Source organism: Halichoerus grypus, chromosome 3 (assembly GCF_964656455.1).
Source record: "Halichoerus grypus chromosome 3, mHalGry1.hap1.1, whole genome shotgun sequence".
Taxonomy (NCBI): Eukaryota; Metazoa; Chordata; class Mammalia; order Carnivora; family Phocidae; genus Halichoerus; species Halichoerus grypus.
Window position 1 is genome coordinate 107884139 of NC_135714.1, and position 21099 is coordinate 107905237.

Here is a 21099-nt window from a genome sequence, read left to right on the forward strand (position 1 = left end):
ACCTAAAGGTCTATGTTATTATTGACATATAGTGCCAGCCAAAGGCTCTACACAGGATCTCTATTGGTCACTGATACCTCAAGCATAATTGTACCTGCTAAGAAATATATGAAATATATGAGCAGAGTCTCACTGATTGGATTTTGGAGTCCAATATATATATATATTATATGTATAATATATAAGGGCTGAAAACTTCCTAATTTGGGAGAAAGACATAAATTTACAGATTCAAGATGCTTGATGACCACTAAAAAATAAACTTTTAAAAAAGAAGGAAAAAGAGAAAACATACCATGTCACATTATAGATATCCAGAAAAACAAAAATCATTACTTCTTAACATACAGAGGAACAATCATTCAAATGACTAAAGAGTTCTCATCTTTCAGAATTCTGAACTGCCTGAGAGGCTGAAGGAAGTCACACTGGGGAGAGCACCAAAGTCCCAATGTAAATTTCATTCAAATCCTTGGGTGATTTCTAAAATGTTTGTAAATAAGACAAGAATCCAAGGAACTTCACAGAAACAATATTTGGAGGGTTAACTAATCTGAATAGAGAATTTAATAATCACAAGGTGCTGGGGAGAAATAATTTAGAGTCCTGCTGAGTTAGATTGGCTTAATAAGCACATCACATTTTCCACTGAAACCCTAGAAGTTATATGTCACAGGAACAAGAACTATACTGCTAAGAGACATGATATAGGATTAAGGACACATTTAGCCAAAAATGTTGAAAGCCAAACCTCCACAAGATCATGGTGATCCAGTTATATCATTCTGTGCTGGAGCAAAACTACTATTTGGAAAAAAAAATAACAAATTCCAGAGTCTCTATAATGCATCAACTACAAGTCTGGTATATAAAACAAAACTTAATATGCATGTCAAAGAGCAAAATAGTGTGACTCATAATCAAAAATAAAAATAAACAATATAAGTAGACCCATAGACCAATCAGCAGCTCAGGAGTTTAAAATGACTGTGTAAATATATAACTAAAAATTACAACAGATAGGTAATCTTAGGTTAAGTATAAATTACCTTCCCTAACAGGGTAAAAAAACAAAAAAACAAAAAAACAAAACCTAACGAGAGTTTAGCTCTTAAAGAAAATTTTAGGATAACTTCACATACATCCTGTACAATCTCTAAGGAAAATAACAGAAGATCTTTCATTAGAATTCTAATTTTTCTACACCGTACGCTTTTCACAAAGATTTAATTTGTGTCATTTATGTTACAATATCAGATAGATTCCAAACCATCTACAGCCCTAAAGACGGTTTGCTCTAATTTCCACAAACATGTGAAACATGTTTAAGGGCATGCATTAAAACCATGAAATCCATTATTTTCCTATTTCCATCTTATGCCATAAAAGAATATTCCATACATCTTAATAATGGAAAGTATATTAATAATAACACTCTAATACCAAGACCACTGTGCTATTTGCTCACTTTGACTCACTAACTTTGAGTAACCACAAGGTGGATTCTCTCAGTGCTATAGCCTTATTTTAAACCCAGTATATTAATACCATGGCATTCCGATAATTCTTTCAGAAGTATCATTTATAACAAAAAGATTGACAAGACAGATTCAAACAAAAAACTAAATGGATTAAATGGATTAAAAAGGTATATGGTTATTGGAAGAATAAAACTAAATATCCCTATTTACTAGCAATTGTCACAGTAAAAATACTGGGGAAAAACAAGTTTTAATTAACAATAGCAAGCAGTCTTCTATTTAGATATAAAGTTTATGAAAACTCTGTTATGACAAATTAAGAAAGTTACAAATTCTAATGGAAAATTTAAAATAAAATATTAATAAACGGATAGACATACCATGTTCTTAACTAGAAATACTAAGTGCTATAGAATTATCTGTTCTCACCAAGTTAATTTATAAATTTAACATATTTCAAATTAAAGTATGAATGGAAATTTTAATTTACATAAAATAATTCTGAAATTTATAAAGGGGTGTAAGCAAGCAAGAATATTCAATTTTATTCTGAAGATGAGTAAAATTATTAGAGAAAAAGATGAAGTAAGATTTATCTCATATTATGATCGACTTTAAATATTTAAAACCAAGTTACACCATGTCAATAGAGAAATAAATATCAAAGGAGAAAGGTTGTGAGTTTATAAACAGATCCAATTTTTTGATAAATGATTACCAAGTAATGAGTAAATTTTGAGAAAAAAAGAAGAAATTCTGAAGAGTCAAAATTAATAAATCCCATTAAAAAATCTTGATAGAGGGGTGCCTGGGTGCCTCAGTCAGTTAAGTGGCTGCCTTCAGCTCAGGTCATGATCACAGGTCCTGGGATCAAGCCCTGCATCAAGCTCCCTGCTCAAGGTGGTGGTGGTGGTGGGGGGGAACTGCTTCTCCCTCTGCCCCTCCCCCTGCTCATGCTCTCTCTCTCTCTCAAATAAATGAAAATCCTTAAAAAAAATCTTGATAGTGATGTGAGGGGGAAAATACACATAGTAAACTATAAAAGATTTGTGAAGGGGAAATGTTAATTTTTTTAAAATTTTTTATTGTTATGTTAATCACCATACATTACATCATTAGTTTTTGATGTAGTGTTCCATGATTCATTTTTGTGTATAACACCCAGTGCTCCATGCAGTATGTGCCCTCTTTAATACCCATCACCAGGCTAACCCATCCCCCACCCTCCTCCCCTCTAGAATCCTCAGTTTGTTTTTCAGAGTCCATCAGTCTCTCATGGTTCGTCTCCCCCTCCGATTTCCCCCCCTTCATTCTTCCCCTCCTGCTATCTTCTTCTTCTTCTTCTTTTTTTTTTTAACATATATTGTATTATTTGTTTCAGAGGTACAGATCTGTGAAATTTTATATTTTTTAAGAGGGGATAATTTTTAAAAAGTTAAAAACTCAAATAACAGAACATAGAAAAGAAGTTATAATATTTCTTACCTTGAAGAAGAAAGAAAATATATCTTGTTTTATGAATCCAAGTAAAATAGTAACAATAATTGATTGAAGAACATCCGATGTATATTTTTGAACTTCCTTAAAATAAAAAAGAATATGTTAGTCAGCTAGACCATAGCCTTGGGAGGATATATATTTATACGTATATATGTTAGGTATATATACTAACATATGTTATATTATATAGTATATTAATAAGCCACTCAGGAAGAAGAACGTAATAATAAATGTCTTTTTGCATGATTTTCAAAGATAAATAAAATATTAACTATTAAAATAAAAAAAGCTTTTTGAAGTATTCTTGTTTTAAATAATTATTAACAATTTTTAAATGTTTAAAAACTTTCCAAGGGAAAAACAGCTATGGCAACGTCTTATATGAGATATACTGCTGGGATAATAATGAAAAGATGGCTTGACAGAGCTAGCCAATGCTAAGTCTAAGTTAAATGCTATGTGTGAGTGAATTTTTATCTAATGATTAGGTGAGTTGTGAGAGATCCATATTGGAATGCAACTGGAAAAGCATTTCTAAACCAGGAACATGATAATGTGATAATGAGATCGGTATAAGACCAGTGAGTACAACATGTCTCAATATTTCCACTGTTTTTTTAAAGCATAATCATTGTGAAATTGTGAAGTAGTTAAGTGTTGAGTAGAAATTCAATCTTCCACTCTTAACGTGGCAGAGGAGTAGGAGGACCCTGAGCTTGTCTCCTCCCTCAAACACAGCTAAATAGTTATCAAATTATTCTGAACTCTCATGAAGTCAATTGGAGGTCTGAGAGAACAAAAACTGCAAGTCTACAAGTAGAAAAGTGACCATCTTTTGGAAGGTAGGAGTTGCGGAAGTTCACTTGGGAGAGACATAGCTGTGGATGTGGCAGAGGAGAGGGAGCCTGCTTACAGAGGCTACTGTAAGGTATTAGAAGTGATGAAACACAAAATCTGAACTTTTAAGTTCATTACCATGGGGGACATGCCTGGATTAAAGGTACTCAGGTGACAAAGAGGGGCAGAATCCCAGGGTGGTCTGAGGATCCGCTCGGTTGCAGGAAGAATGGACAGCGCCGAGGTGCTGCACTGTTCCCAGGCATCGGAGCAGCCAGGAAGCTGGCAGTGAGCAGTGGGTCCTGGGGCTGGCTTTCTGCTATAAACTGCAAACTGCCCCAAACAAGTAACCACTTTCCTGGGACTGGCCGGCAAGTGTGGTGAAACCCTCCCCCCAGGGGAACAGTGTGAGTCCTTGCCCAGGTGTCCCTGAAATTTGGAGTTTTGAAACTCATTACACACCTAAGATAAAAAGGCTCATACATGGGCAGGGCGAACACAGGGTTCAGACAGAAACTGGGGAAACAAAGAGGGTGATTGATGGCTTCTCTGTGAGAGCTCAATGAGGAGTAGAGAGCCCAAAATTTCAGCTCCAAGGCTAGAGAGCAGGGCGCCCCCATATTCATCTCACCCATCAGAGCTTAAGGCTTTCAGGGAGCAAAGCAGTGCCACCTAGTGGAGGCTGGAGCCACATACGCCAAGCCCCACCCACCCTGGGCCCTGGAGATACCTCTCCACTGAAACAAGTCCACTTGAGAATCAGCACAGGAGGCCCTTCCCCCAAACAACTAGCTCACACCAAGTTTATTGATTGTTGAGTGCTGCAAATCTTCAGTTCTAGGGGAAATAGAATTGAGCTTCATTTTTACTTTTATTCCTTATTTCTTGTATTTTTATTATTTTTTCATTTATTTTCTTATATTTTCCAACTCCTTTTTTATTATCATTAATTTTTAAAAATTTATATATATACTTTTCATGTATATATATATTTTATTTTTTTGTCTACTGTCATTTTATTTATTTATTTTTTTATTTTGGGATCTAGTTTCTTTTAACAAGCAGACCAAAACACACCCCAGGATCTAGGTGTTTTTTGTTTTTTGTTTTGTTTTGTTTTATTTTGTTCTGTTGTGTTTTTGTCTTTCTTGGTGTTTTTGTTCCTTAATTTTTTGCTTGTTTTTTGTTTGTGTTTTTTTGTTGTTGTTGTTGTTGTTTTGCTTGTTTTTTTGGTTTTCTATTTGCTTGTTTTGTTGTTCTTTTTTCTCTTCTTTTCTTTTCTGGACAAAATGATTAGACAGGAGAATTTACCCCAAAAGAAAGAACACGAGGTAGAACTCATGGCCAGGGATTTAATCAATGCAGACATAAAAAGATGTCTGAACTAGAATTTAAAACAACAATGTAAGGATACTAACTGGGCTTGAAAAAAAAACATAGAAGACACTAGAAAATCCCTTACTATGGAGAGAAAAGAACTAAAATCTAGTCAGGGCAAAATTTAAAATCCTATAACTGAGATGAAAACACAATTGGAGGCCATAAAAACGAGGATAGATAAAGCAGAGGAGCAAATCAGTGATATTAAAGTAAAATTATGGAAATAAATGAAGCTGAAAAGAAGAGGGAAAGAAAGATAATGGGCCACTTAGAGAACTCAGCAACTTAGTAAAACATAATAACATTCGTATCCTAGGAGTCCCAAAAGATGAAGAGTGAGAGAAAAGGGCAGAAGGTTTATTCAAACAAATTACAGCTGAAAACTTCCCTAATCTGGGGAAGGACACAGACATCAAAATCCAAGAAGCACAGAGAACTCCCATTAAATTCAACAAAAGCCAGCCATTGCCAAAGCATATCATAGTCAAAATACACAGACAAGTAAAGAATTCTGAAAGCAGCCAGGGAAAAAAAGGTCCTTAACCTCCAAGGGAAGACAGATCAGATTCACAGAGGATCTGTCCACAGAGACTTGGCAGGCCAGAAAGGAGTGGAAGGAAATATTCAACGTGCTGAATGGGAAAAATATGCAGGCAAGAATTCTTTATCCAGCAAGGCTGTCATTCAAAATAGGAGAGATAAAGAGTTTCCCAGACAACAAAAACTAAAGGAGTTCATGACCACTAAGCCAGCCCTGCAAGAAATTTTAAGGGGGACTCTTGGAGTGGAGAAAAAGAGACCAAAAGCAACAAAGACTAAAAAGAACCCGAGAACATCACCAGAAACACCAACTCTACAGGTAACATAATGGCACTAAATTCATATCTCTCAAAAATCACTCTGAATGTAAATGGACTAAATGTGCCAATCAAAAGACATAGGGTATCAGAATGGATTAAAAAAAATAAGAAGATCCATCTACACGCTGCCTACAAGAGACTCATTTTAGACCTAAAGACACCCACGATCAAAAATGAGACAATGGAGAACCATCTATCATGCTAATGGATGTCAAAAGAAAGCCAGAGTAGCCATACTTATACCAGACAAACTAGATTTTAAAACAAAGACTGTAACAAGAGATGAAGAAGGGCATTAAATTGTAATTAAGGGGTCTACCCATCGAGAAGATATAACAGTTGTAAATATTTATGCCACCAACTCGGGAGCACATAAATATATAAATCAATTAATAACAAACACAAAGAAATTCATTGATGACAATACAATAGTATTAGGAGACTTTAACACCCCACTTACAGCAATGGACAGATGATCTAAATAGAAAATCAACAAGGAAACAATGGCTTTGAATGACACAGTGGACTGGATGGACTTAACAGATATATTCAGAACTTTTCATCCTAAAGCAGCAGAATACACATTCTTCTCAGGTGCACATGAAACATTCTCCAGAATAGATCACATACTGGATCATAAATCAGCCCTTAACAAGTACAAAAAAATCAAGATCATACCATGCATATTTTCAGACCACAACGTTAGTCAACTACAAGAAAAAAAATTGGAAAAACCTCAAATACATGGAGGTTAAAGAACATCCTAGTAAAGAATGAATGTTTCAACCAGGAAATTGAAGAAGAATTAAAAATATACATGGACGCAAATGAAAATAGAAGCAAGACAGCCCAAAACCTTTGGGATGCAGCAAAAGCAGTCCTAGGAGGGAAGTATATAACACTACAGGCCTACCTCAAGAAGCAAGTAAGTCTCAAATACACAACCTAATCTTACACCTAAAGGAGCTAGAAAAGAACAGCAAATAAAGCCTAAAGCCAGCAGAGGAGGGGCCCCTGGGTGGTTCGGTCAGTTAAGTGTCTGCCTTTGGCTCAGCTCATGATCCTGGAGTCCCAGGATCAAGCCCCAAATTGGGCTCCCTACTCAGTGCGGAGTCTGCTTCTCCCTCTACCCTCACCCCCACTCATGCTCTCTCTCTCAGTGTCTCTCTCTCTCAAATAAATAAATAAAATCTTTAAAAAAAGCCAGCAGAGGAAGGAAAATAATAAGGATTAGAGCAGAAATAAATGATATAGAAACAAACAAACTAATAAAAAACAGTAGAACAGATCAATGAAACTAGGAGCTGGTTCTTCGAAAGAATAAAACTGATAAACCCCTAGCCAGATTTATCAAAAAGAAAAGATAAAGGACCCAAATTAATAAAATCATGAATGCTAGAGGAGAGATCACAACCAACACCACAGAAATACAAATAATTATAAGAGGATACTATGAAAAATTATATGCCAACAAACCAGGCAACCTAGAAGAAATGGACAAATTCCTAGAAACTTTCAAACTACCAAAACTGAAATAGAAAGAAATAGAAAATTTGAACAGGCCCATAACCAGCAAAGATATGGAATCCATAATAAAAAATCTCCCAAAAAACAAAAGTCCTGGGCTGGTTGGCTTCCTAGGGGAATTCTACCAGACATTTAAAGAAGAGTTAATACCTATTCTCCTCAAACTGCTCCAAAAAATAGAAATGGAATGAAAACTTTCAAACTCATTCTACAAAGCCAGCATTACCTTGATTCCAAAACCAGACAAAGACCCCACTCTAAAAGAAGAATTACAAGCCAATGTCTCTGATGAACATGGATGGAAAAATTCTCAATAAAATATTAGCAAATCTAATTTAACAGTACATTAAAAGAATTATTCATCACCATCAGTGGGATTTATTTCTGGGCTTCCGGGGTAGTTAAACATTCACAAATCAATCAGCGTGATACACCATATTAATAAAAGAAAGGATAAGAACCATATGATCCTGTCGATAGATACGGAAAAAGCATTTGACAAAATAAAGCATCCTTTCCTGATAAAAACCCTCAACAAAGTAGGGATAGATGGAACATACCTCAACATCATAAAGGCCATATACAAAAGACCCACAGCTAATTATCATCCTCAATGGGGAAAAACTGAGAGCCTTTCCCCTACAGTCAGGAACAAGACAAGGATATCCACTCTCACCATTACCATTTAACATAGTACTGGAAGTTTTAGCCTCTACAATCAGACAACAAAAAGAAATAAAAGGCAAGGAAGAAATCAAACATTCACTATTTGCAGATGGGGTGATACTCTATGTAGAAAACCCAAACGACTTGACCAAGAATGAAATCTTGCCATTTGCAATGATGTGGATGGAACTAGAGTGTATTATGCTAAGCAAAATAAGTCAGTCGGAGAAAAACAAATATCATATGATCGCACTCATATGCAGAATTTAAGAAAGAAAACAGATGAACATATGGGAAAGGGGAAAAGAAAAAAGGAGAGAGAGAAATAAGGTTGATGGAGGGAGGTGGGTGGCGGATAGGCTAGATGGGTGATGGGTATTAAGAAGGATACATATTATGATGAGCACTGGGTGTTGTATGTAAGTGAGGAATCAGTGAATTCTACTCCAGAAACCAGTATTGTTCTGTGTGTTAACTACCTAAAATTTAAATTAAAAAACAACAGCGAAAACAAAAAAACAAAACAAAAAACCCAAATTCAATCTTTCAAAAAAATAAAAATTAAAAAAAAATGTTGAGTATTACACAATATATATTTAAGTGTAAAAATCTACATATACTGTATAAATAGTCCTTTGTTAAGGTACCTGTTAAGGACTTTTGACTCTACATCTTTCTAATGTACATGAATTAATGAGAATTTTAACTTTGGAATTTCCTCTCTTGCATGCTTAATTTCTCAATGCTAATGTTATACTACCAGATCTGAATTACTACACATCATGGATACTTCTATCTGCTCAAGATGTTTCTAGACTGTAACATTTAAACTTTAAAAAAATATTTGAGGAAGAAGTGGCAAAAAAGCAGAAAAAGTGAGAATCTGCTCTGTTGACTAGCCAGAGATATCTTTATTAATAGTTGGATGAGAATGTGAAAAGGAATAAACACCCACAGTAATGACAGAAGGTGGAGAAATGACAGAAAATTAATAATTATAAATGCAAAATGTGTGAAAAACCTCAGATTGTGGGGGAAAATGTCCAAATGATCCAGCTTAAAAACCAATATCTGAGATAAAAATATGGAACTTTATATTAATAGACTTTCACTGACAAAACAAAGCAAAAGCACATTTTGGGATAATTTATATGCATGTAAAGATAGCCGCCAGAATGAAGTATAGTGCTGATGATTGGTACCCAGGGAAACTTTTGGAATATCAATGTGCCTACCTCATGAAGGATTTGGCATAAACAACATGTGGAGGTGCTCTCGTGTATATACAAACTTTGCTTGTTTTCTGCTCAACTGTTTAAACCAGGAAAGTGATAGAGAGACTGTATCATGTTTGTCACAAGAAAACTTCACGTTTTGAGACTGTGGGGATTAATCGGAAACTTTACATTTTTAAAAACCAAGGCTCATGAGAGTTTACCTTCACCCTAATCAGGCCCTTGAAGGAATCCCAGAACAGATATACATAAAAATGACACCATTTATATAGTTTGATAATGCCACTGGGGGCTCCCTGACTCTCACTCATCCAACTCCTTGTCTCATTGGACACTATTCCTTTTTCTCTCCAGTCCTATATATTCAATACATACATGTAACTTCCATCTCTCTCCCAATCATCATTCAAGTAATGGGAGAAAGTTGGATAGGCATCTCAAAGCAAGGAACATGTGCATTAGGATTCAATATCCCAAAGTTGCTGATGTGGTGGGAAAATATTTTTAAAAACTGTTCATAACTTTTAAAATTTAAAACACTTTTTTTTACTTCTCCCCCAGCCTGTTTCTTGAATTTAATATGGATAGAATATGTATTGAATTTTTAATTAAAAAAAGGAAAAAAAAGTGTGTTTGTGGGTTGTGTGTATGATGCATTCCAGTGAATTAAAATGAATTTTCAAATGTTGAAAAACTTTTGTCAGTAAGTTCTAATATGGAACTTTAGAATCTAATTTGTTCAAGTGGAATAGATAACAGCTGAATTTTATGACCAAACCCGCCCTAGTCACCAAAAGAGAAGTACTTTGATTTTAAAATATATTATTTTAGTTTTTACCACCATATAAATATTTATTAAAGAGCCACTGGGTTCACAAAATATAAACAGAATGACAGGCTGACATCCTTTTCCACTATAGACCTAAATCATCTAGGGAAAACAGAATGCATCAATTTAATGTCTATTTATTCTGTCTAAACAAAATAGTGAAGTAGGTAATGAATGCTTGCTCTGTCCCTTCCTCACTCTTTGGATGTCATGTCTCCCATCAGATATGACCAGCTCCTTGTTGTCTAGGACTTGTTCTTTCCCTCAGATGTTAAGCCTTCCCTGTTTGCTTCTATAGCACTGAACCACATACTTTTGGACTTTGTACTGTTCTCTTCCTCTCTGATTATATTCAAATAATCAAATATTAACTAAATATTCTACTCTTCATTGCGATTACAGAGAAATATTTGTAAACTCAAAATAAAATCACAATCATTGCTCCCCAAAATTTAAGTACAGTAGAAGAGAAAATATATGTATGCAAATAACTATAACAGATTAGAAAATAAGATCAAAGACATTACTAGAAGCTAAAGGACAAGGAGGTACAGATAACCAGGGATGAGGAAAGATATGCTAAAAGCAGAAAAAGCAAAATAAATAATATGTAGGCAGAAAGATTCTAGATATACATGGAGAATAACAAATATGTTGATCTAGATCAGTGGTTGAGGAGAAGAGTCAAAGTATGTTTGATAGAGTGTTCTGGTTTTAAATCATAATAGGTCTTGAATATTATGGTGAGGAAAGTAGGCTTCTCTTATAGGCAAAGATAGGCTAATGTTTATTAGCAAGGAATACACATCATTAAATTCATGATTTAGTAAGATTATTCTGGAAACAATGGTAATCAACTTGAGCAAATAAACACAAGATATTTGCTACTAAAATATTTTATAACAATTTGGTAATAATGAAAATGAAGGTCTCAAATAAATTACTAGTGGTAGAAAAGGAATGTATGAGATGAATGTGAGAAAATTGCAAAAGGGAAATCCAAAGATAGAAACACAGAAGAGTTTTGTTTTTTTTTTTTTTTTTTAAGATTTTATTTATTTGAGAGAGAGAGTGAGAGAGAGAGAGAGCACAAGAGGGGGGAGCGGGAGAGGGAGAAGCAGACTCCCTGCTGAGCAGGGAGCCCGATGCGGGACTCGATCCCGGGACTCCAGGATCATGACCTGAGCCGAAGGCAGTCGCTTAACCAACTGAGCCACCCAGGCGCCCAGAAACACAGAAGAGTTTAATGAGCTTCACAGTGTCCCACTAACTCATTGTGTGACTTATGGTAAAACTTACAAGGGAAGAATTATATGTTTCCTTACACTGATTCCACATTGTCTAGAAGAGCACCTGAAACATAGCAGGTAATCAGTAAAAAAAAAAAAAAAAAAATGGAAATGAATTAATCTAAACTATCTTGATGTCAATGAAGCTTTTATACTAAATAATATCTAGGTCTCCTTCAGACCCAGAATTGTATTAATTATAACCTGATTTTCTAGTTCACAATCACATGATTCAAATAAATATATTAGTGTCAAAAAAGTGATACTGAGTGTAAGTATAAGCTACTTCTAAGCACCATGGCACAAAGATAGATAGACTGTTACATATTTTTATTGTTCTTTAACCTGCAGAAATGTCACATTTTATTTAGTGAGGAAAGTAAAGCATTTTTATTTAAAGTAGTTTATAAAATAAAAATCTTAAGGATAAATACTGTTAGTAAGTATTAGAAAAAATATAAGTCCCTTAGGCAGTGAGGGGTATCTGACTGATGTACACACAACTAAGTGTGTGCACTCCCATCCTTTCTAGGACACTTTTCCCTAACAGAGTTCATGAATCAAGTCTCTTCCCAAAATAAAACCTCAAGACTAATCATACTTATGAAACTGTTTTCTTCCGCTTTAATTATCATTTTATTAAAGCTTTTACTTAAAACCTTGAGTGGTATAAGAAATTTAAGAGATATAAAATTTCAAAGTAGTTATAAAAGTATTTCAAAACTTAATCTCTTAGATTAGTTTTGAGGGTGGGGGGGAGGAGAAGGCAACATAGTAAAACCTGGCTTCCTTGTCCCCCCCATAAAGATCAATGACTGGACAGACATCCATGAGCAAAAACAGCTCCAAGGGACCTCTACAAACTAGGAACTTAGCAACACTAGAACAAACAAAAACAAAACAAAACTGAGAATAACTGTACAGGAAGAGAAGGAAGACAATTTCATTTTGCCTCCATCATTCCATCCCCTAAACTGACATTGTTCAGCACCAACAAGGAACTTCCCAGCTAGAAAGAGTTCCTCTCACCAGGAAAGGAAGAGCAGGGTGAAGAGCTAGCTTCTCTACCCTCAAGGGGCACTGCACAAAGGCCCTGCTTTGGTTTCACCCTACAGAGACCACAAAGCTAGACACTGAGCTAGCTTAGCACAAGGAAGAAAAGCAGAGGCTATTATTAGAAGACATGCAGTGGGATTGATCATAGTTTACAGAGACCTGCTCTGAAGACAAACTCAGAGATTTTGCTACTCATGAAGCCCACAGCACTGCCACCTTGGGCCCCCTGTAAATCTTGCCAGCTTTTCCCTCACAAGTATTTGTCATCACTGACACTAGTTGCCTGAGTCCTTCCCCACTCCCACCAGAACCAACGAGCCACACTTGCAGCCAGGTCAGGCTTCTGCAGCTGTGTAAGTGCAAGATACCAGCCTGAGCCACCCTGGCTGACCCTGACCACTGTGCCCATGCTTGAGCTGGTCCCTCCAGTCATGCAACTGCATACCATTGGCCTGACACGTGTCATCAGCCTCCACTACAGCACACAGGCACGGGGGTAGAGAGTGCAGTTATGGGTGAATACATTAACAGTGAGGGCCGCTCACTACCTGCAGGCCAGATCAGACCCTGCCTTCTGTCACTGGCCACACCACTGCTCCAAACTATAGATAGCCTCTATACCTGTGTACCTGCATGCCCCCAGTCCAACCCATTACAGTGTGCATTCCAGAGAGAGAGTGTGTAGCCATAGGAGATGGCCAAATGATGACAGATACGTAGGTAGGCAGATAGATAGATAGATGATGACAGATAGATAGGTAGGTAGATAGATAGATGATAGATAGATAGATAGATAGATAGATAGATAGATGATAGATAGATGATAGATGATAGATAGATAGATAGATGATAGATAGATGATAGATGATAGATAGATAGATAGATAGATAGATAGATAGATAGATGTATATAAATATTATTTAGCCAAGAAAGAAGAAAATCCTTCCATTTGCAACAACTTGGATGAACCTTGAGGTCATGTGCTAAGTGAAATAAGTCAAACAGAAAAACATAAATACTGTAGGATATCTCTTATATGTAGAACTAAAAAAAAACAAACTTAGAGAAACAGAGAGTAGAATGGTGGCTACCAGGAGCTGGGGAATGGGAGAAATGGGGAGATACTGGTCAAAGGGTACAAATTTCCAGTTATAAGATTAACAAGTTCTGGGGATCTAGTGTACAGCATGGTGGTTATGGCTAATTAAATTACTATGTATTTGAAAGTTGCTAAGAGAGTATATCTTAATTATTATCACCACATAAAAGAAATGGTAATTATGTGACAGGATGGAAGTGTTAGCTAATACGATGGTGGTAATCATTTTGCAATATATAAATGTATCAAATCAATACATCATACATCTTAAACTTGTGACAATGTTGTATGTCAACTATATATCTCAATGAAGTTGAAAAAAAAATATATCCAGCTAGAGATGTTAAGATATTTTAGCTTATTTTTTTCTGTTTTTAAAATATTTTTAGTATGATATTAAGAGTACAATATACTTTTATTTAAAAAATTAATCTCTTTTGCTTGATCTTTAATTCTTTGGCAAGTCACCATAAAAAAATCAGAGCATATTTTACAATCTGGTAGTCTTACCACCGAAACCTGATAGAAATCATTGCTACTCAAGGGTACCCTTATGGAGTTTGGATTATTTCAGTTCAACAGAATACAAAGACTAGCTCGTAAAACCTCAATAGATGCACATCTTCTGAAACTTCATGTCTCCACTTAGTTAGAGCTGTGATGTGAGTGTCTGTTCCTCTCTACTCCATCCATCTCACCAAATACTCATTCACCGTGTGCCAGGCATGGTGGGTGCCAAGGATACAGTGTTAAATAAAGCAGAATCCCTGACTTCAAAGGATTTAGAATTCAGGTCAAGGTAGTTTCCCCCAAAGACTTTTCTAAGTAACTTTGAACCCTAGCGAACATTTCTCACAGCTAGTTTTATTAAAACAAAAGTGCAATCTTTGAGACTAGTCCATACTAAATAGAATAGCATTGTGATTCCACAATGCTAAAACGTAGTCCAAGAAGTTCTGCTGCCTTCTGGAACTACAGATACTAAAGCAACATTTTGAAAGGATAAATTTGAGCAAATAAAAAGAAAGCAAACAGTGGAATGATCTCAAATTCCTTTAGCATAATTCCAGAACTGGCATGACATTCAGTCCTTTAATTAGAATTAACTATGAAATTACATAATACAGGAGGTAACTAGAATACCAGTAGATTGGAAGCTTCTAGCTTGGATCTAAGTTGTTTTAGATTGACAGAAAATTCAAAATTTGTCTGTTATAAAATTATTGAAGAGTCTCAGTAACTATCATTAACTAAAAGGCATATAACACGTTATATATGTGTATATACATATTTGTGCGTATACACACACATATTTGTATCCTGATAAAATGTAGACTTTTAAGAGAATATCATAAGCAACATAAGAAACGATATATATTAAGTCTAATGCACATTTCCCACCAGTAAAGCATGAGGAATTTTGTTCTACAGACAATCTGCTTTGCAATGTTTCTGGACTTTATCAAAAGAACCCTTAGAAAATCCTACAATAGTAACATTATGCAGTGAAGCAATTGAATGAATTTTTATTTGTTGTTTCCAAGATACAAATGGACAAGTGTCTTGCTGGAGAACATACCAAGCATAACTCTAGGTAACTACCTTCAGAGTGCATGAAGAGCTATACCTTAGAAATGATTCCAAGTTGTATGACAACAACCAAAAAAAAAAAAAAAAAAAAAATCCAGAAGTACAAACAGACAAAGCTTATAATAGATTTTGAAATCCAAGATTGAATTTGTATTGACTGTAACCACTATCCAGTCATTTTAAACACACATACTCACGACCTCATCTACAAGTGGCAACCTGCACATTTTTCACTATTACATCATTCTGCAGTTATGTTTTATGTCTGGGTTCACTAAAAAATGATGCCTGAATTTACCTTTGAAGTTAGAAAATGTTCTCAACCCGATAGATTATTTGTTGAAATCCAGCAAAGGCCTGGAATATTTATATTTTTCCAGTATTATCAGACATTTAACCACCCCAACCCCCTCTTATTTTGTGGTCTCAAGTGCAATTTCTGGTATTTCACCTTGCACATCACTAGCTACTAACAATCTGGTTTCCTTTTTTTTCTTAAAATTTCTCTTACACTTCAGCACTTGGTTTGTTTGCTATCCACAGGCTGATCACCACATGTTAACTGATACAGTGACTCCCCTTCTCAGAAGAAGAATTAAATTCAGGAAGTTAGGGCTGACAAGGGGATGGAGCAAAGCATTTGTGATGGCTTATTCTCCTCTGGCTAAGAAAATCTGTAGGCATGATTTAAATTGCGTGTGGAAAAGAATTGTTCTGTGTAATAAGTTTACATGGCATAAGAGAGGAAATAGAACTTCAAAGAAATTAAGTAAAGGCTTCAGAAATTTGCAAATACTTGGATTTTAATTTAACATTTCTAACATACTCTCACATACTACAGTCAAAAACAGTTGAACTGACTTGTTTTACACACATTCCAAATCATTAAAAAAATTGAAAACTACCAATTTCATATTAAGACTCTGAAAATAAAGCTACATTGATGAAATGCTTAACTAAGTTTGGACCATGTTTGACGAAAGCTTTCCAAACATTTGTGAAACTTTTTACAATCCTCCTTACATGTGGGATTGGTAGTAAAACCTGATACCAGGGCAGCTTTTCAAGAGATTTCAAAAATAATAAGACCTGTTAGGGTTCCATTTGAATCATTAACTGTACATAGTCCCTTCCCATATTTACCAATGGTTTCCTTGCACACTTGTGGCTACTCCATCACCTCCTACTGCTAAATGCATTCCCACCCCAGTATACCCATCTGCCTATTGTAAAATACTTTGAGTTCCCTGGAAATAAATTTAAAAGAATCAAAGTAGATTAAGAATATTTTTTTGCCTATTGCTAGTATCCAATTTTTCATTTACACATGATCATTTTTTCCAGGTATTGGAATACTGGGTTCAGAGCCAGAAAACCTGCAGACTATTAATAATAAGTAAATTAATTATAAATAATACATGACTATAAAATTTTTGTGACATGGGAAAAAGTCAAAATAGAGTCTGAGGTTTTCAATATTACATTTTGCAAACAAAGAGATCAATAGGGACTCAGGGATGACACACAGCTCTCATTTTGAGTAGCAACTTCAGTCAATGGTTGTGGCTGTCTGCGGTGTTGGTCTGAGAACAAATGTATTGGGCCCAGGAGCAGAGCCTCAAGACTCACTACAGATGAATGTCATAGCCATGGGCTTGTGAGAGTTGTGTCAATGCCAACATGTAGTTGCCATCTCTGCTCGAGATAACGTGTAAGGTTGCTTCCAGCTCTAACAGTCTATGATTCACTTATTCCTCTCCCCTAAATTATTTCTATCACCCGAGGAAATAGTTTTATTCTTATTTTTACAGCTGGGGAAATACTGTCAAAGTATATTTTGAAAGTTATAAAGTGCCCCTTGTTCCCCTTCTTAAGTGGACTTTTAGTGATAATGTTTATACTCAAATAGAAGAGTGAGCTGATTATAAAAAAGTAAAATAAAATAACAGAGGAATAAAAGGCTTTGCCAGTACATGAGCTCAGATAATACTTCCAATTTCCACAATAAAAAAAAAAATCAGTTTCTTCCACAACATTTTGGAAACATGGCCCTGCTAACCAAAACGACTTTCTTCTTGCTATAGCACGTAGTTTTGCCTAAATAGGAAATTGGGATAAACTCCTAAAAATAACTCATTGCAAAAACTGCTGTATCTTTTACAAAAGTTTTTATTTTGACTAATTTGTGGATATTTATTAAAGGAAGTTCATTTTGGCAGAATCCTAATAATATGGAATCCTCAGAACCCACTTGGAAAAGATTGATATAAGAAGCAAAAGTTTATTCCATGAAAATAATATTAATCTTCACATGAATTCTGATACTAATAGTGATAGTTGTACTAGTAAGAGCTCATATTTGCCATTTACTTTGTGCTACTGTGCTAAAGGGTTTATATGTATGAATTAATTTAATCTTCACAATGGTCTTAATATGTTTTAGTATTATCATAATTTGAGATGAAGAGTAAATAATTTGTCTCCGATCGTTAAGCTTGTTGAGTTCATGGTTGAAATACAGAAATCTTACCCTATGATATCTTTAACTAGAAAGACACAGGAAAGTGACAGCAAAAAGAAAGTCACTGTACTTATATCTGACATGATATTTATTAAATTGTCATTGGAATAAAAAGACAAAATTGTAGAACTTGTGGATCTTGGTTTCTTCCTTCATTCAAGAAATATTTTTGAGTGCTTACATCTGCTAAACACTAAAACAGGTACTACAAATTCAATCATGGGAAAAGATACAAGATTCCTCATTACATAGAGTCTAGTCTACTTCTAGATGTAGATATTAAACTGAGATGCAGATAAGGAACAGTATATTACCTATAATATGGTAAAGTACATTGAAGCAAACTAATATATAGTAAATTATACACAGACTTACTTAAACCACACAAAAATTACAGTTTAGTGATCTTATATTAATAAAGACAAGAACGGGCAAAACTCTCAAGAGCTTCACCTGCACAGCAAGCTAACATTCTCTACTTGTGAGGCATGTCAGGATACTAAAAAGAAGCAACCAGGATTCCATTTAACACAGCATAAATGAAAGGCAGCCCTGAGACATAGACAGCAGATGAACAATCTGGGCTGTCTGCTTACCTCAGTCAACGCCTCAACTAAGCAATGTTCCTCTTGTAAGGCTAAGACTGTCACAGAGTTGCTGAGTTCTTAACCTTTCATGCCATTAAATTCTGTTATAAACAATAACAGTAAAAAAAACTTCATTGTAGTACTTGATTTATTTGGCTTTCCAAAACCATCTTTAGGTATTTCCTATATATAATAATTCAATCATGAATCACAATTACTTAGGATAAGAACATGGAGTTTCTGCTTCTGCAGCTTAAATAACATTAAGTGGAAAGCATTAAAAAGGCATTCCTATACTGAAGGTTTTGCAAACTTAGCTGTAATATTGGTATTTTTAACTTTACAAATAACTACTTTATCAATGCCACTCAGATTGAAGTAGAAATGTCCGTGCAATTTCTGAAACAATGTAAATCCTCACAGTTTTCATTAATGAACACAGTCATCACCCTTATTCAAGGTTTACCTGTCTAACCACCCGTATTCGAGGTTTCAGTTATCCAAGGTCAGCTGGTGTTGGAAGCAGATAATCCTTCTGAGATATCATCAGGAGGTCAAAGTAGCCTAAGGCCATGGCACAATGCCTATGTCATTAACCTCACTTGATCTCATCACATTTTATCATCTCTCATCATCACAAGAAGGGTGAGGACAGTACAGTAAGATAGGTTGAGAGAGATACCATATTCACATAACTTTTATTAAAGTATGTAGTTGTAATTGTTTTGTTGTTCTTGTTGTCAATCTCTTACTGTGCCTAATTTATAAATTAAACTTTATATGTGTATATGTATAGCAAAAAATATGGTATATACAGACATACCTTGGAGATAGTTTGGGTTTGGTTCCAGACCACCACAATAAAGCAAATATCACAATAGTGTGAGTCAAATGAATTTGTTGGTATCTCAGGGCATGTAAAAGTTATGTTTACACTGCACTGCAATCCATTAAGTGTGCAATAGCATTTCTAAAAAACAATGTACATACTTTAATTAAAAATTTTAAAATAGTTTAAAAATGCTATTGATTATCGGAGCTTCCAGCCAGTCCTAACCACTAATAAGAGATTGTCACAACAAATATAACAATAATAAAAAAGTTGGGAATATTGTGAAAATTACCAAAATGTGACACAGAGACATGAACTGAGCCAATGCTGTTGGAAAAATGGTGCCAATAGGCTTGCTCGACTCAGGGTTGCCATAAACCTTAAATTTGTAAAAAAATGCAATGTCTGCAAAGTTCAATAAAGTGAAGTGCACTAAAATGAGGTATGCCCACATAGGGTTCAGTACTATCTGCCGTTTCAGTTTCAGGCATCCACGGGGGTCTTGGAATGTATCCCCCACAGATAAGGGGGGACTACTGTACATTTGTAGTGTGGGCCCTGAAAATGTGGTAATACAAATATGCTCCAGTGTCTTTCTCTTTGAAATAAAATTTGAGTTGGAAAAATATGTAACGATTATTAGAAACAGATGATATTTTTTGATACATAGAGATCGGACCATCACTTAGTTCTCTCTTTTAGCTCTTTCGTAATCACTCATGCCATGTCATTCACTGGCACCGTGTTAAACTCTGCCATTGTCAATGACCCACAACTAACCTTTCCCAAAGAAGCTTAGAAACCTCTATTTTTTTTTTTCCTTTGGGAAAATAAGAGGTCAGCTGAGAGTTTGCTTTGGTAGAAAGGGTTAAAATTCCACCAGCTAAATCTCCTGAGGGATCACATAATTCAAAACAAAGTTAAATGTTCAGTTTACTGAAGTGTGCAGAAAAAGAGAAAAAGCATTTGTCTAGAAAGAACCCCATCCCCATGATTATAATCCACTTTCTTCTTGTTCACTCGTGCACCAAATGCCTTTCTGTAGCCTTGAACTTGCCAAGACTAAGGAGCAGCCTTCCTAAGAACCCAGACTCTACAACTATAACTTGAAAGCTGGCTGAGACAGAGTGTAAATCTCCACTTCAGCCCACCAAGATGACACCATACCTTCTGCCAAGTCTTAGAAACCCAAGCAGACCTAGGAGATGCGTAGAAATATAAATTGAAGCTCCTTCATGCATAAGCTCTTTCCTTTACGGTTCTTATTCCCACAGATGGATGAAATTTTTACTATTGGGAAAGAACGTTCTTTCTTAGAAACATACTCACGTAACAAAGTTCAAGTCTCATTTCTCCTTCATTTACTTTTCAGGGTCTCTATTTAATATTCACTGCCCTCTCTAAATGTGAAACTAGCAAATTTGTTCATTTGGGTGGGTTTAGTTCCAAGAACACCAGGGGGCTCTTTGGCCTTGTGTTTACCTTTAAGGTCAAAGCTATGGAAAGCCTGTCACACAGCTTCTTCCTGAACATGTTGCATCATTTATTTCAAGGGTTCCATATTCCCTGGGAAGTTGTTCTTTCCAAAGTCAATTTTAAGGTTAAGCAAATATTAGTGCATCTAGCAGTATGTCCCATGTGCTTCCTTCTTTGATTTCTTTTACATGCAAAACCCTAAGACAATGTCATGAGTTCTTTAGAGAAAAGTGACTCTGCACTTTGAACAAGCCAATTTTCCTTTTGGATGTATTTGTGCACATGCCAAGGTGAATGGATCTTAAGGATGCTTTCAGAAAACTGTAACTGATGA

At 35.3% G+C, this 21099-nt stretch overlaps 1 long non-coding RNA gene across 1 annotated transcript in view; it reads right to left on the reverse strand.

Moving 5' to 3' along the window:
• Window positions 1-21099, reverse strand: part of LOC118522415 (uncharacterized) — an 829883-nt gene that overhangs the window by 449080 nt on the left and 359704 nt on the right. The window contains exon 4 of the long non-coding RNA XR_013446163.1: window positions 2967-3062. This is a non-coding gene — a long non-coding RNA (uncharacterized LOC118522415). The remainder of the gene's footprint in view (window positions 1-2966; window positions 3063-21099) is intronic.